Raw genomic sequence first — 16,448 nt, 5'->3', positions numbered from 1 at the left:
TTACCACATTTATCCCCAACAAATATGAACCAACGAACAACCTTAACGGATTGAAATCTTCTTTACTCATAAAAAGATAACTTCGACACTGATTAACGGCATGACATCCAATCGTTAGAAAATAACACTTGATTAGAAAGGTATTTGGTACCGGGAATTTGCTTGCACTTTGAAGCTAACACACCCTCCTTCTTCATCAAACTGTGAAGCTAAATCCCAATTAATTAAGTCAGAACTATATGAACTAACTATAGCTCGATATCACTCTAAATGCTAAATTGTTAAATTGTCTGAATTCTCTCACCCAGCTTGAACACGTTTATGTATCTCTGTGCGACACTGTAACTAAGGGAACCCCATAAATGTTGCTTGGGTTGCTTTGCCTATTCGTTCGTTACTGGTGGCTATAAATAGCACTGTTTGCATCGCAAGAATCTTGTCGGTACTCGCCTGCTTTATATACATGAGCTTTGAACGGGCTTCGTTGCTGTCTGGTATGGAGATGAGGAATACTATATTTGAAATTCGTTAATGATATACCTCTAAATACAGGGACGTAATTCTGATCCGAAGACGGATTTTTTTTTTATGCGTGAGAGTGTATATATTATTTTTGTTTCCAGCGGTACCGGTCATTTTATTCACAACCGAACTTTGTGTTTATTTAGTACAGATAAGACTCGATTTTCTACTGATTCGATTGTCTAGCTTGTTTTATTTCTCATTTTTATTAGCAGAGCTCGGAAGCTTAGCGATGTAAACAAGCGCGTACTTACAAGGTGTTGAGTCCATTTTCACTCAGTAATTTTTATTTCGATCAAACACGAATACAGGCAATCTTCTATATATCGTACATTTGGAAAACGTACGCTATATCGAATTATATGTTATAGCGAAGCATGGATGATCCTCTCTGAATTGTTGTGCATGGTACGTTATTTAAGACTGTTTCACATGATACGTATTTGGCGGAGCATTTTTAATCACTGTGACCACTTCACATGGCAATCCTTTTTGTTCACTATTATCTCATGCAACGGATTGCGTCTTCGAACTTTCAATGTCTACACAACGCCGTCCCGTCAAAAATCAAGATCTGATAAGTAGGCCACGTTTTTGTGTTTACAAAATAATAATTTTTCGTTGTCATTTCTTAATAGTTGTATGAATATAAAGTGTTTTGTGGTAACTTCGAAGAAGAAAGATTGCTTCTAGTGGCCGCATTGCAGCAGAGCTATAAGATGGAAAGGTCAACCCAGTGGTACTAGGAGTATGGAACTATTTCTAAAAGGATGCTTCTTGGGGAGTTGCACAATCTTGTACAGATATTTTCTTCTCTTGTTTGATAAATCACATTTACAATTAGGTTACAGCTGTTCGAATTGAATGCTTAGTTAACTTTAACTAGCGGACCTAACCATCAGTTTCATTTTCGTTTGACCAGGACTATAGTCGCGATGAGGAGAGTTCGATCGTAGCAACCTTTGGCGAAGGAAGTGAAAATTTCTCCCCGCTGTCATTATTATACGAAACATTTCAAAATGAAAAAAAAATGTTATAGTGAAATTTTGTGATTGTCATATATTGGAATATGGAAGATTTCGAGAGTCCGGAACTTGATTCCATTCCAGCGGATTTGGAATGAATAGAGCATGCGTGAGCAGTTTGTCGAGTTCTAGGCTTGTGCTACGGAATTTTAGAAGTTATTCATTCGTCGGCACATTATCAACAGTTGTGTGAATTGGAAAGAGAAACTAATTGCGTTGTGAGGGAAACAGGAACAAATACGGTGAAAGTTGGAAAAAACGCCGTTTGCCTGGCGAGGTGGAACCCATTGTTGGCAGTTTGCGGAAGCAAGGAAGAAGTGTAAAATAAAATGAAAGTACAAAAACAAGGCAACTTATATGCATTTGCTAATTTCACTGCACGGTTTACGATTTTTTAGAAGGTGTAATGAATGATGGCGACAGTGGTTAGGGTTCCGTACCCCAAATGTGGCAATTGGTCTGAGCCGCGGTTGTCGGCGAGAACTCACCCAGCATCATCACCATTGTCTTGTCGATTGATTGATCCTGCTGCTGTTGCATCGATTAGTACACTTTCGCGATGATGCATCATTCTGGACAGATGAAAGATTTTCCGACTTGAAATTGGCTTAGCTACAACATGACCACTGCATGTATCTTGCTCCAAAGTTGCTGAATTTTTTTCAATCGATCATCCGGGAGAGTGATATCGAAGCGAATCATGATTTTATTGTCTATTGGACGATTAGGACACAGGTCTCACGTGTATTTGTGGTATTTAGGAAAAATCCCCCGAATCGCAAGCGATATTTACATACATGCGCACTTATTCGTGGCAAGGAATTGAAAGTTTGATCATAATACTGGTAAAAAATTTATACTCGTGACAACGGGAAAATGATCTCAGAATCTCCTGCTAGGTCTCTCATTCTATAATGGGTCATTGGAAAATCGGCAGAACTAACACCTTCTACATTTAGTTCAGGTGTTTGCGTTTTGACTTCGTCTCTTCAGAACCACGGCACTTGACCAATGCACCGCGGTTAACGCTAAGTGGAAACACTACTTGTGAACACACAAAATGACTACTAACTTACGATGTCCCGTAAGTGAAGAGGTTCTGTTTGCTAATACGATATACTGAAATCGAACCTTGTTTTCAGATAAGTAGATGAATGCTAGCTATCTACATCCCAAAACCAAGTTGTTAGCATGGGGAAACTATATGAAGAAATTTTGTTTTCTTAATACCACTGTCGGCTAGTGTGATTTGGAAGGTTAAGACACACACCAGGACTATCGTTGAGATTAAGCGAGTTTCAACAAATATGACTGAATGAGTTAATTTGATTTCGACCTATATTGTCACTCATTGGAAAGCAAAACCCACGACGATGCTGTCAGAAGAAGGAGTAGGTAGGTTGATACAATAAGTATTACTATTCTATCTGTAGTTTTGTTCTAGTAATAGATCAGCTTTCAGGTCTCTAAGCTATCGGTTGAGATTTCCTAGGATCTTTAGTATCATGCCACAGGTATGCCAAGCAATCATTGAGGCGATAGGACACCAAAGTCTTTCCCTGTTATTACTCTAAACTTCTGGATGGATTCGCAAAGAATTTCGAAGAGCTTTGGAAGCTTTCAATACTATTGGAGCTGTTTATTGGGGCCATATTGAAATTATTGAACCTTCGCATTCCGGTTCATTGTACTACTGTTACAAACAGTACTATTTCATTGTTTTATGATGATGTTCGATGCTAAGTAAGTTATTTGTATACACATTAATGATTATGAGCACCAAAATATTTTTTGTAGATATAACCTGATGTAGGAGGTCTTGGAAAAAATATCGACGGAGCTATTTTTGAAGCATTTGAATTTGAGAAAAATTTGTGACAACCCGCAGCATTCCTGATTCATTCCTGACACAATCACACTTACCGGTTTAGAAAAAGTTTCAGTTCCTTCTGCTGTGTTAGCTGATGAAGCATTCCAACTTATCTAGATCCCAAGATTTTATCATAAATAATCATAACACAATATATTTACATTTAACATTTTTGCAGGGAAACATAAAAAAATAGGTCTCTCAAGTTACATCTGCCGAAACTGGAACATTGGTCACTATGTGCTGCGCTATTAATGCGATTGTTGGATCCACTCCACAAAGTTATGCATTTCCTCGTGAACGGAAAAATTAACGCATGACGGCGGGAGCTCCACCAGGCTCTGGACCTGGTGTTCACAAAAGTTGTTTGATGACTTCCACAAATTTCGAAGATTTTTGGTTACATTTCATAAAATTCTCAAAGTGCTCTAAGCGCGATCCAGTACTTGTCATTTTTGACAATCACGAATCACACGTCTCCAAAAGATTAAAGAAATCGTAGAGATAATGGGATTACATTTCTCGTATTGCCGCCACATTCATCCAGCCGAAACAATGGACATTTACAAAATTCCGCAGTTGACTGCTACAGCGTATCTCCGAACCTTTAATTCCGTCAATATTCAGAATGGTTCCATGGAACTTGGCCTATGGATTCCGGAATATTCACCGATCTCGACTTTATGAGTTCCTATGTGTGGCCATACACTAATTATCAGGGCCGTCTTAAGACCACTCGGGGCCCCTTGGGCACAACTGAGCTAAGAGGCCCCTATAATTTAACAGGTATAAACTGCTGTAGAGTAGGTGGATCAAAAAATGATCCCCAGCATCGGGGAGCCATCTATATCACCTTGGGATTTATTTTGCAAATCAAGTCAAATCATTCAACCATGTGAGAGTAATAAAAATATTGTGGAAAGCAAAATATATGGAGAAAAAAAATTAGATTTCCATTGTAAATGGCCAGTTACCGTCGAAAAACGGAAGATGATTTTGATAGATCTTAAAAAGATTTTCTGACCAATCTAACCGAAAGTGGCAAAGAGCCTAACACACTATTTATATGCGGTTGTGGGAGTTCAAGGTGACATGCGTACAGTGTAATGGACTTACCAGCTGCCCTATTCCCCCCATATGATATAAACTGACCTTAATAGTTGTAAGACGCTGTTTGATACTGAAGAGTGCCTCAGTCAATAATAAGGAATGATGGAGTAAGGTGGGTTAAACGTCAACACTATAATGTCGACGATTCATTCAATAATTGTCCTTACACTATAACAATCTAGGAAAAGGTCGTCAAACGGCGGGTTCTTGCAATACTGTGTACTATGTGATTAAGTTTAATTGTAGTGTAAAATCATTGTAATCAACTGTGAAAAATTTGAAAAGATGATGGGTTTTTACGCCCATTTGAGGATTGCTTCTGAAGCATATCCTGAAATGGGCTTTTCCCATTCTAGAAACATTTCATGTAGACCAACACAGGTCAGATGAAAAATAAGAATAAATAAATAAATAAATAAATAAATAACATAGTCTCCACTAAAGGGATTGGAATGACAAGGAGACGCCATGTTCCGTTTGAAGTTTCAATTCAGCTGTAGAAGCTTATAGCTGAGTTCGGATTCGGGACGAAGCATGTCGTTTCTTTCTTTTTTTAATCTCTAGTTCTCACAAGTCTCCTATCTCTTGCCTCCACGCGAGTCTAAGTCTATTGATGACATTTGGTCCTTAGACCGGCGACGACTGGGTGCTATTAGCCTTCTGCCTAATCAAGGAAACACTACCGTAAAAATGAATATCTGATCGGAAATCAGTCGCAACAAGACTTTAATCTGACTAGTATCGATGATCGTACTGAAAATTTGCCGCGTCTGTTTTTATGAATCTAATTTCAAGTTCCGTTATTGCTAATCAGCCCGTGTATCAGGTTAAAAATTCTTTGTATTTCTCTTCAATGGTCGTTATTATCCCTTGTATACGTGTATTTTAAAATCATCCGATACGTAAAATAGGAAATACATACCTTGACTTATAACATCTCGCGCTATCATAACTCTTTGTCTATATAACGTGTTATCACTCGGTAGTTTTCAACCAAATAAATATACCGTAGAGAAGAAGTAGTGAATTCTGTCTCAATACTGTTACAATAGATAGTGATCCGGCCCATTACGCAGATAAGATTAACTTTTCTAGGCAATACTCCCACGGTCGGCTGTGTGGAGTTCAGATTGCTTTTGTTTAGGAAACATAAGATACTCTCGGTAGCCGGCTGTCCAGAGTTTAAAAAGACCCAGAACTAAACAAGATCTTTTCTTTTTCGAGTGCTCGGGTACTCGAAGGCTAACTAAACAACTACCTAATAAAATGTTCTTTACAGGTCGCATCGCTTGCTTGGAGCGAATCCTAGACCTTATACCCTTCCAAACCACCAACTCCACGACACCTATGGAAGAGTCTGATGACTCGTCGTCCTTCCGTTAAGTAGGTGGAGCATCAACTCTTCCCGTCTACCTTATCCTTCCCCGTGAACGATGGAGATGGGGCGGCCGGCAATGATGGCTATCATGTGTTGAGGTTTTAATATAGGTCGGATTGGTATGAATTCCTACTAACCGCTTCCTAAGCAACTCTTATTAGATAATCAGCAGTCATACATGATGAAGTTAGTGTGCAATCCGCCAAAATCATCGTCACAACGCAACGCAAAGCAACACTATAACAATCTAGGAAAAAAATTAGCAATATACCAATAAATTTCAACTTGTTAATAGATAACGACTACGTGATTTACGAAAGTTACATTGATTCGTACAATGTTGTTGTCAATTTCTTACTGTTTCTGATGTGATGCAGCTGGAAAAATTTAATTGCCAGCTTTACAAAAAGGCGCATTTTTTAATCAGTTCAACTACATTTACAGATGGCAATATTTTGAATATTACAGCCATTGAAATCAATCGATATTATGTCGAATCTAAGTGCGTGATTCTAAGTTCATTCTTTCTAGATATTCGAATTTTTCGCTGCAAGAACAGAACGATTCTTTGAAATAGTGTCTCTTCATGGACAATTTGTTGGTGAGGTAGATTTTTGTTTTATATTCTGACAGAAGTTTCGTGCTTTATTTTATAGTGAAAGGCGGAGAGGCGAAGGTTGCAAACAAGTATATTATAAGTAATATTAATATGTTTATATTGAACGAATTAGTATCTCAACGACGGCGCCGGCAATTAAGTGGCAAATCTAAGGTATCTTAGTAGTAATCTGATGGTAGAGTCGCCGCTCTGGTATCGGTAATAGGCACTCAGTGCAGCAAGAGACCGAAGAAAAATAAATAAATAATAATAATTAGGCTATCCACCTTTCGAAAGTACCGACCTTCATTGGTACGTTAACAAATAAACATAGTAACACATCGAAATTACTCGAATCTTTTAATATGAGCAACACATTTCAATAATTCACTACCACAACTATTAGCAGTTGAGTCATACTCTGCCACAAACAGAAATACAACCATCTACCAAAGAAGCTCACCAAATGTTATATCACTTAAACTGCAAGATCATACAAAATGTAAACACAAACATAAATGAATAAAAATTTATGTTAAAAAAAATCATTTCAATACCAGTCGAATGAAACAGTCGAAATAGGAAACCTCGACTACCTACGGGATACGTTCCATTTGAGCCAATATATTCTGATTCCTGATTCTGACGGCCTAAAATATTTTTGATAAGGCGGAGTGTCGTACAAATATAACATAAATAGTTCTGTACCAGACTACGACGCATACTGGAAAATGCTTAATGTGGCCGCGAAAGTACCGTGAGACCTCAAGAAGTTTAGGAGTCATTTTTAGAGGTATTCATGTAGATGTATTCATTCACAATCCCTGATGTGATGAAGAAATGAAAATTTGCCACACGTGCGGATAGCTTGCCAAACAAGAATTGTGTATCGAATTTCGATATATTCTTCCACTTCTGTACAGCTTCCTTGTGCAAATTTTGCCACCTTGTTGGTTGCCGCTCCTGCTTGGTGCCTTTCGAACTTTCTATACGTGTTGTAGAAAACATTTCATTGTTTTTGCACAACATGAATTGGAACTTGAATCGAAATGTTGTATTGACGTTTGAATTGGTCCAATACTATCCTGGTCATGCAGTGCCTCGTTACCGCTACTATCACTCCGATTGATTGTCTGATGCTCTTTAAATGTTACATGGGATAAGATGCAATGTGTGAATCCGAGCAATTGATTTATTCTTACCCACAGGCTAAAGAGTTATAAACCATTGAGTGCTATTATTTTGTGGAACATAACCTTCAGAATAATTCAATATTCATCCTAAGTTGGGGGCCCTAAAAGCCCGCGGCCCCTGGCTCTGGCCCAGTGTGCCCATGCGTAAAGACGGTACTGCTAATTACGTAAGGGCATATGGGGGGAGGCGGAGTTTCAAAATATCTTACAAATTCATATCTGAGGGGGAGGGTACGTAGTATCATAAAACATGCATGAAAAATGAAATCAATAAGAAAAAATATTCTTTTCATAAAAAAAGTAACTATTTCTTATTTGTGCCATGAACATTTTGTGTATCAAACAATTTAAGCACATATCGTATACATCATGGTCAAGGAAAGGCGGACCTCGAATTGAAGTGTTTTGCAGCGACGGAATATGGTTGTTATATTAGTTATGCGTTAGCGGCTTAATTGTTGTTAGTTTTGGAGCAGTTACAGCAATTTCTTGACTCTGGGTGGTACATTGTTCTGATCGAAAACTGGAGTCACAATCTGTCTTACACGTTAAGAATTGTTGATACCCTTATAGTTAGAACTCAGAATTAATTCACAGCAGAAGAGGTTGTAAATTCTTTTGAGTTCTACATCACAAGGAAATAGATTCAAAGAAAGGGGAATATAGCGAAGCAAATTATGTTGACCAAATCAAAGTTGCTGAAAATCTCCCAAAAGTTATTCTGAAATTTCTACTGGGCGATATTAGGATGCAAATAAAATTATTGGAGATGATTATCGTTAAATTTTGTCTTGGATTTTTATTTAATAGTTCTATAAGTATTTTTTTCGTTACCGTATAATTTAATGAATCAACAATATTATTTTTAATTACTCAAATCATGATAAGATCTTATGTAGGAGGAGAGGGGGAGTTCACCAAAATCTTACGAACTCTTATCTGGGAGGAGGGGGAGGTTGAAAAGTTCTAAAAAGCCTTACGTAATTAGTGTACAGCCCCTGACAGATAGACCAAATCCGAAAAATGATCAATTAAATGCCGAAAATAATGAAACAAGCGAATGTACTAGCGCTCATTCCGAATCAGTTAACTGCATATTGACTAATATTTCTGTATAAATTATTTCAGTAACTCTAAATGAAAGTTGAATGAAAAAAGTTCCGAAAAAGTTCGATGACTGCCAAGGGGAACAGCGAGAAAAAGTACTAGAATAAGATATGTCAGTCGAGTGTTAACAGATGATTCGGTGATGGACCGGATTAGTAAGCAATTTGAAGCAAAGCAAAAAGCTATATTGAGAAAAAAATACCAGAATGGAAAAAAATCGAAAAAATAATACAAAACGTGTTTAATCCACCTAACAGTGTGATGAGACATTTCTTATAACTCTTATCACTCTCTTCGGATAATATATCGTTTGAGAGCATTTAGAACTTGATGCTTCGCGATGTTTTTGATAACACATACTACATGGGATAGTGGCAGGACTCAGAGAATCGCTCAAATCAGCATAGGACAACATCAGTGCTAGAAATCTCAAACCAAATCAATGGGAAAGCGAAAAAATAAAAAAAATAAAATAGACATACCAACGAATTACGAATTATTAATAAAATATCTATATTGTGGTGGGAAAACCTAATTTTCGTAAAGGGGTTATATATTGTACTGAGCCAAAAAAAATCGATTTTTTTTAATCGATTTGAAGTTTATACTTTACTCAAATTTCCAACGCGACTGAGAACTAAGAAATCAACGCTTTTTCTTGAAAAGGGCGATACTAGCAGTGATACCATTCCATGAAAATCAACAGTGAATATTTCCAGACTTGGTTTTATTTCCTATTTAAGAACTATTGTGTTTTTGACATCCTAGATTGCATGATTCAGTGATCGAAACCCAAAACTTCATAAAGTATTTGAAATTATTAAATTAAAATTTGTTTTTGCTATTGAAATTGACAAAATGATAGTATCGCCCCTTTGGCGATTGTTTACTTTTTCGGTCCCACCTATCAGCATTGAAGTATCGCCCTTACGTTTTTTACAATGACTACCGTTCTTCACCACCGATTTCGTCCGTGTTTTTTTCAATAGCGATCATTGTTACTATTTACAGCTGGTATCAGCTTGATAATCCTAAAAAATACGAAAAAACAGTTTCGCCTCTAAACTGCTAGCAAAGTATCGCCCTGTTTGTTTGCATGGAGTGCGAAGGGCGAAACTTTAAATACACAAACAAAAATACAGTTTCGCCCGTTGTATTTTTTGCTGTAGTTTAAGAAAGCAATATCGTAGAATCCAAATTTTTAGGTTAATTTGTTGCGTTTCAAAGCCCTCATTCGCATGTAAGAAAAAAGCCCTATGTTTACATTTGTAAGTATCGCCCTTTTCACAAAAAAAGCGTTGAAATGAAATCGCAGCTCCTGATATCACGCTATCTCTGAAGTACAGGCGTGCATGGTTTCAAATTTTACTTCGACATCGACTTTTTCTAAAGGTGACTTCCCAGTAGTATTCTTGATTTGAATTATTATCGCTAATCCTAATGCAAAAGAACAAATAAAAACCTCACGAAAACGAACCGTTTGGGAAAATCATCATCATTACTGGAACTTTCATTTTCACGAAACTTTTCGATAACCTTCCGTCACTTGCGTTAATGCACTGGGTGCACAGTAGGGTGACAGGAAAAATATGACCCCTATCGGCCCACCTCTGCGTCGATTCCTAGTCCCACCAGGAGTACTTGCACCAAATTTGAAGCAAATCGGACAAGTCTAACTACCGGACCAACGGGCCTGAAGTTTGTATGGGAATTTTCAACAATTTACATGGAGAAAACCCACCAGCACGCATTTTCGCCGCTAGGTGGCACTGTATGCATCGTATTATCACTGTAAGTGAAAATAAGAAGGATAATTGAATTGTCTACAACTTAGTCGAAGACTGCAAGTAAATCCGACTTTGTTAAAAGAAGTTATTAAACTTTTAACGAAGTGATGTCTGAGTCAGTTTTGCATGGGCCTAATAGTGCATGGTTGTGTATCAGTACTCGATTCACACGAACTAAACATTTTTGTGAAATAATCGTTAGGTTTAGCTCAATGGTATGTTCAGAAGAACTATAGTAAATAATACGAGTCATGCTTTGATTAGAAAATTTTAGTTCCACCTGTTACCGCATAGAGGGCGCCAACACTAACTTTTCAACGGAGAGAGATAGAAATTTGGTGTCTTCTACAAAGTTATAGAACAGGCATTTTTCAGTATTTCTTCTGAACATCTTGATACTCTATCTCTCTTCTATGAAAAGTTAGTAGTGGCGCCCTCTATGCGGTCACAGGTGGAACTAAAATTTTCTAACCAAAACATAACGCGTATTATTTACTATAATTTTTGTAAACATACTATTCGGCTAAATCTAACCATTATTTCACAAAAATATATACTTCGCGGGACTCGAGTACTGATACACAACCATGCACTGCTAGGCCCCATGCAAAACTGACTCAGACATCTCTTCGTTAAAAGTTTAATAACTACTTTTAACATAGCCGGATTTACTAGCAGTCTTCGACAAAGTTGTAGATAATTAAAATATCTTTCTTATTTTCACTTACAGTGATAATACGATGTATACAGTGCCACCTAGCGGCGAAAATACGAGCTAGTGAGTTTTCTCCATGTAAATTGTTGAAAAATCCAAAATAAACTTCAGGCACGTTGGTCCGGTAGTTAGACTTGTCCGATTTGCTTCAAATTTGGTACAAGTACTCCTGGTGGGATTATGAATCGACTCAGGGGTGGGCCGATTGAGTTTTCAAAAATTCATCATTTTTCTGGGCAGTCTAGTGCACAGTGCTCTAAAAATCTAGCGAAATCGTCTTAGGGCACCAGCGGGTCTGTAAAGAATACTAAAAATTAATTTCTATTCCATAATTTTCAGCTCAGCAATTCGAGAGATCGTGTTCACCGCAAGCCATGAAAAATAGACTACGTTGTGAAGCGATGGTCACTATTTATTAAAAAATCACAGTTAAATAAAAAATAAAACTATTAAAAAAATTCAAATAGTTTATAATTTTCACAAACTTATTAGGAAAACTTTTTTAATAAGCTTTCGTAATATTGTGTAGGAAAAAAGCTGAAAATTTGAAAATAAATCTGAGGATTATGATTGATTACAGAACTCTGGAATTTTCTATGGGAATGTTTTCAGGCAGGAATTTGATATTGATGCTATTAGATAACTGTGAAATCAAGACCAATAGATCAGTTACATATCAGGACCCCATTCCGACAATTTATCAAAAGTCCTGATGATGTTTACAACAACAGGTTATCAATCTACGGATCAGATAATGTTATTGTAATATTGAATTAAATCAGTTTGAATCAATAAATTTTCAACTCCAATCCAATTTTTTTTTTTGCTGTGGTGGGGGGGGGGGGTGTTGCTGTATGGTGTTAAACCCCAAAACCTTCTCTTGGCTACGCCGTTGCTTGTAGTTATTTATTTCGCTTCTCATTTTCCGAAAGGTTTCAGATCGATCCGATGGTCATAAGTTAGAAGAATTGCAGTCAGAAGGTTCGCACAGATGAACATTTTTGCACTGATAAGTTATCAAGTTCCTTCCAGACAATTTGGAAGTGTTCGGTGATTATTTCTAGCGGTTGTAGATAGAAAAATGAAATACAAAATTCGATTTATCGAAATAATGTTTGGCTTATTTCAATGGATTAGAGTAATTCACAAACAACAAGCCATAACTTTTAAAGTATTCAAAATAGATATTTGAAGTCTTCAGTAAAGTTATTCGCAAAAGTAAGAGCTACAAATTAGCTGAAGGCATCATTTCGTTATAATCACTTCCAAGAAAATTTGTGAAAATATCTCACTCATAGGGGGATTAATCAACAAAAGCACAATACCAAAAGAAAGAGCATACTACCTCCATTAAATTCTCCGAAGATACTATTGACCTAAAATAAGCCGTTTTGGCGTTAATAATAGATTACATGTTTTTGGTCATATTTCTGGCAATGGGAAATGATAAAAATTTTTCGTCCGCATTTAATGTTAAATATCTCTTTTGATAATAGTCCGATTTCAACAATCTATAGCTTGTTCGAAAGGTATTTGTATAAGCTGCCTAAAAATATATAAATTGTTAATCTATATTGTCAATTTCGGCAGATAATTTAAAAAACTGCAAAAAACGCCATTTTTGCGCATTCAAACATTCATATCTTAAAAACTAAACATCAGAATCAAAAACAAATTAATAGCGTTCATACTGTTTTTTAGTTCTTTCATTTAAAATTGGTTTGGATAAGATCGGTTCAGCCATTGCTGAGAAACACGAATGAGAATTTGTCCGTTACATACACACACACAGACACACACACACAGACATCCAAAAGATGTAGCAAATAAATGAATAAATAAATTTATTATCGAATATATCAATAAATGAACAAAACCACAATTTAAGGCTTCTAATATCATGATCTTCTAAAATGAAAAATCATTTGGTCATGTCTCCCCGAAAGCGGCTTTACCCGTGCATCGAAAATCCCATTGTTTTGGCATGATCTAGCATAAAAAGTCACTAAAAATCCAAAATGACTATTTATCGAAAAATGGAATCCAACAAACCGCCCCGAGTTGCATCCCACTGCCAATATGAACAACCCTTTTAACCCCTACCAGTGGTCACAAATGTTTACATGGGGTGAAGATATTCTTGCTCCCAGCGATATTACACCCACGTGTAGTTTTCCTTACAGGACATGTCATGTGAAAATTTCCTTTTCGAGAGGAGGGGTTGTCTGGCTATATATGGAGAGACAACAACAAACGCAAGTGGTCTGTTACACTGACGGTTCCTTGATGAAGGGACGTGCTGGTGTCTACTGTCGTGAAATGGGATTGGAACAGTCTCACTCGCTAGATAGATACTGTACTGTATTCCAAGCAGAAATAGTCTTCTTCGTCAGAACTTCGATAAGAGAAAAAATATGGTCCTGGGGTTCGTTCGAGCACCGCAGTTATTGGAGAAATCTACAAACATGTCGTCTCAAACAAATGAGTTTTCAGTGATTTCGAAAAGTCCCCTACATTTTTCGAAACTCCACTGTGGCATGCTTATCACATGGCAACTATACAGCGCGCTGAGTCATTTTCATGTGATCTTTGTGAATCCGACTATGGAACCTCATAACATCTGATATGCTACGGTCCAGCAGTAGCGCAATTGTAATTTCGAATTTTTGGCCGTCCTTACATAGGCGACACGTGTTTGGATGACTGAAACTCAGAGACATACTAAGTTCCTTATCCAATGTGGTAAAGAGCTTTAGGCTTACTCTGAGGCGATTTGAACTATTTGTGAGTTTAACTTACCAGCTGTTTGTTTTCGTTCTGTTATTTTTTCACCTTTCCAGTTCAACTTCCTCTCTCCTCCTTCTCCTTTCCATCCGTTATGGAAATGATGAGAAGACACGGTAAAGCACAAATCCCCGACATACATACGAGGAACGTGCCATTTGAGCAAATATTCTGATTCCGGATTCACTTAATTTAATTTAATTTAATTTCAACTTCGACAACTGTCGCATCTTAAATTTCTAATTACCTTTTAAAAAAATTGTTTTGTGATCGTGAAGGTGACAAACTTGATTGAAGGGGTTATATTCCACATCCTGGCTCTCACTTGAGTACTATGGCTCTAATTTTTCATATCTTTCCCTACTCAGTAATCTCTAGCGAATATTGTAAGTAAGGAAAGTAAAAAAGGAAAAAATGGCGTTACCCGAAAAGCAATGTCACGAATTAATTTTGCGCAAGCACCTGCAAAATCCTTAACTCTCTCATCGGGATATCGAAAAACAACTCGGAATCGTGAAGTCAACGGTGAGTCCTGTCATTAAACATTACTACCAAACTCTGAGCATCGAACGGAAGGAGAAATGTGATCAGAATGGATGTTCTATCAGTGATCAGAATCACAAGCGTGTAGTGAAAGCGTTACAGCGAAATCCCAATGCTTTGGTCAGAGATGTGGCCGAAAAGTTGAAGCTGACCAAGTCTTTCGTTCAGAAAGCCAAGGACCGAGAGAGACTGCAGTACGTACAAAGTGCAGAAGGCTCAAAATCGGGGCGAATGGCAAAATGGATGATGAGACTTACGTCAAGGCGGCCTTCCGGCAGGTTCCGGGGCTACTATTCTTCACCGCTAAGCGCAAGTTTGATATTCCAGATGAAGTAAGGAAGCAGAAACTTTTAAAGATTGCCAATAAATACATGATTTGGCAAGAGATCTGCTCATGTTGCATGACTATCGGGACTGTAAACGTTACATAGACGACGTTGTGGTGTATTGAAGTTGAGTTATTGGGGTAAATTCCCACCAAGGTAGTCAACGCGACTAGAGCGTATTTTAGGAAAGTCTTCTGTACATTGAAATATTTTTGAAGCAGGACCAATTTTTTTTAAACATTTATAATTATACTGAGAAGATTGCGTAAAAATTCAATTCGCAGGACGTTTAGCAAAAACTTGCCTTGTTTAAATGTTATAATTTTAATATATCGCAAATTATTTTAGGATCGACTTATACGACCTTTTTAACATGATTTTTAATATTTAAAGAAAATAATAAAAAAGAAAATTGGACCAACTTTTAAAAATCAGGGGAATGATTTATTTATTTTATATTGAGCCTATATATTCCGGATCCTGATATGTGTATTTGTATTGCTATGCATCTACTCGTTCGCTGGTGGTTGGTTTGGAGGTACTAGGAAAAGTTTTCGTTGAGAGGGCATGTAAACTGCTATTGAATTTGAATTTTATGGTGTACTTATTGCTTCAATTAATAACGGAGTAATAAAAAGCGAGTAAATGATTATTGAGATATTTTAGACTGATTGATAAATCGACTATAGTTATCGATTTTTGTTTATATTTGAATGTCTGTCCTATCAGCAATCAAATGTTGGAAAACTATTTGTTTGGGGTCTCGACTACGTGTAACCCCCTCAGAAGTGAACGAGAATTAAGAAAAGAGAAATAAATTGTACGTTTACATAAATGGACTCTCGAAAAAAGAATATGGAAAAAATAATTTGAATCTTTTTTTCTGGCTCAAATGGCACGTTCCCCATGTTGATCGGAGATTTGTGCCTTGCCAAGAATCGTCGTGAGAAAGTGGTAAGATTAGGGGTAAGGAAAATAACGACACAGAACAATTAAAACAGAGCATTCTGCACCCCCAGAAGGGTGCTGAACGATCTGCATGTGCTACAATAGCAGCAATAAAACTTGCAACCCCCGGAGGGATTTAAATTTTTTATTTAAGCAGTGAGCGGATATATCAACACCTCGGAGGAGATATTGAAATAACAGAACGACAGCATCCCCGAAGAGATATTGTCATTTAAATACGACTAAAACTATAGCTCTTTACCACACTGGGTTAGGAACAATAGCATATCCTTCAGTTTCAGCTCTCTGTACACAGGTTCATCTATGTATGGAGAACCAAAAATCCGGATACGTAATTGCATTACTACAGGGCAGTTGCATATCAAATGATATTATGCTCCGTAATCGGATTTACAAAGATCACACGAATAATACTCAGCGCGCTGAATAGTAGCCATGTGATAATTGAGTTTGCAATGTCCAGTCAGTGCACTGACTAGAATACTGCAGTTGTGCTTGGAAAAATGCAACAAATTCTTTGG

Source organism: Topomyia yanbarensis, chromosome 3 (genome assembly GCF_030247195.1).
Source record: "Topomyia yanbarensis strain Yona2022 chromosome 3, ASM3024719v1, whole genome shotgun sequence".
Classification (NCBI taxonomy): domain Eukaryota; kingdom Metazoa; phylum Arthropoda; class Insecta; order Diptera; family Culicidae; genus Topomyia; species Topomyia yanbarensis.
The sequence above is the reverse complement of the archived record's forward strand: the minus strand, read 5'-3'. Positions refer to the sequence as shown.